Raw genomic sequence first — 1,535 nt, 5'->3', positions numbered from 1 at the left:
GCGCTGAAAAAAACGCCGTCCGCCGGGAGAGAGAGAGAGAGAGAGAGAGCCGAACCGCTAGGTGCTCGGCACAGGGAAAAGGAGCGTTTGTTTTTACCATAGAACACATGCCACGAACCAAAATGGTGACAAAGTACATGTGCATGCACGTCCTTGTGTGTGTGTGTGTGTGTGTGTGTGTGTGTGTGTGTGTGTGTGTGTGTGTGTGTGTGTGTGTGTGTGTGTGTGTGTGTGTGTGTGTGTACGTGCATCTGCGTGCGCACATGTGTACTGTATGTCTGTGTGAAAGTCACACTTTTAAGTGTTTAAAAGACATTTGAATTAATTTATTGAGAGATGATCGACGTGCCGGTCAAGAGTGGTGGGGTGGTGTCAGTTTTAAGTCTGACCCTATACGGGTCCATTTGGTTCTGTGTGTGTGTGTGCGTGTGCACGTGCGTGCGTGTGTGTCTGTAGCGATTCGAACCCGGGTCCCCCGTGTGGAGAGCCAACATCTTATCCACTAGCCTAAAGGGAAATGGGCTCTATGCACATACGTCATTTTGGAAAATAACACTTTCTACTTCCGGGCCTCTTTTCCGACTTCCTTCACAGGTGTTACCGATGCTACTAATTAACATTAATATGAGTTATTTACCAACGTAGGTCATCCCAGTGTGCCCGGAGGAAGCAGGATGAGTTATTTACCAACGTAGGTCATCCCAGTGTGCCCGGAGGAAGCAGGATGACTTATTTACCAACGTAGGTCATCCCAGTGTGCCCGGAGGAAGCAGGATGAGTTATTTACCAACGTAGGTCATCCCAGTGTGCCCGGAGGAAGCAGGATGAGTTATTTACCAACGTAGGTCATCCCAGTGTGCCCGGAGGAAGCAGGATGAGTTATTTCCAAAATGGCCGCTTACAATACCTACAGTATGTGCATATAGCGAGTTTTAGGTCATCACCAGGCAGAAACTCTGCTGCTACATTATGTCCACTCTGGGAGTTCAACGGACACTCGGGAGAGAGAGAGCGTTGAGCAGAAGATGGAAGTTTTGTCACATCGAGATAAGGATTTCTACTTCACTTCACAGGCTCACGGTGAATGTTTAACGTAAACACTATTCTTAGTAAAAACGGACCTGAGTTGCAACAGTACTTGGACTGTTTTTCTTTTTCTTTTTTTTTAATCTGTTTCACACCAAATGTCTCTCAGAAAAATAACTGTTACACAAACTCAAAACTTTGAACCTGGCATTCCTGTTTTTGGGGCGTGTCATTACGTTGTCAAAAAACTGTCCAAAATATTACATTTTCCTAAGTCTTCAAGCTCACAGCGTGTCGCGTTGTGAGCTATTCATCGTACACGAACTATATAATGTGTGTGTGCGTGTGTGTATGTGTGCACATGCATGAGCACACGTGTGGGGGGGGGTCAACTTTTGTATGTTTTATTTTTATTATTATTTTTGTTTTGTAAAATGAATGCCCTACTACAGTACTTCATCACACAAGAGTGTCGCACAAATCATAGTCAAAAGGTTTCTCGATGGGGT

The 1,535-nt window shown here is 45.2% G+C and overlaps 1 protein-coding gene across 1 annotated transcript in view; it reads left to right on the top strand.

The window, feature by feature from the left end:
* LOC308322627 (uncharacterized protein) overlaps positions 1 to 1,302 on the top strand; it is a 53,022-nt gene extending 51,720 nt beyond the window's left edge. The window contains exon 26 of the mRNA XM_080774003.1: positions 1 to 1,302. This exon is cut by the window's left edge and continues 118 nt beyond it. The gene's annotated coding sequence lies outside the window, so the exon portion shown is untranslated.
* Positions 1,303 to 1,535: the final 233 nt, after the last annotated feature.

Source organism: Protomyctophum bolini, assembly GCF_963924005.1.
Source record: "Protomyctophum bolini genome assembly, chromosome: 10".
NCBI classification, from domain to species: Eukaryota; Metazoa; Chordata; class Actinopteri; order Myctophiformes; family Myctophidae; genus Protomyctophum; species Protomyctophum bolini.
This window is presented reverse-complemented; position numbering and strand designations above follow the sequence as displayed.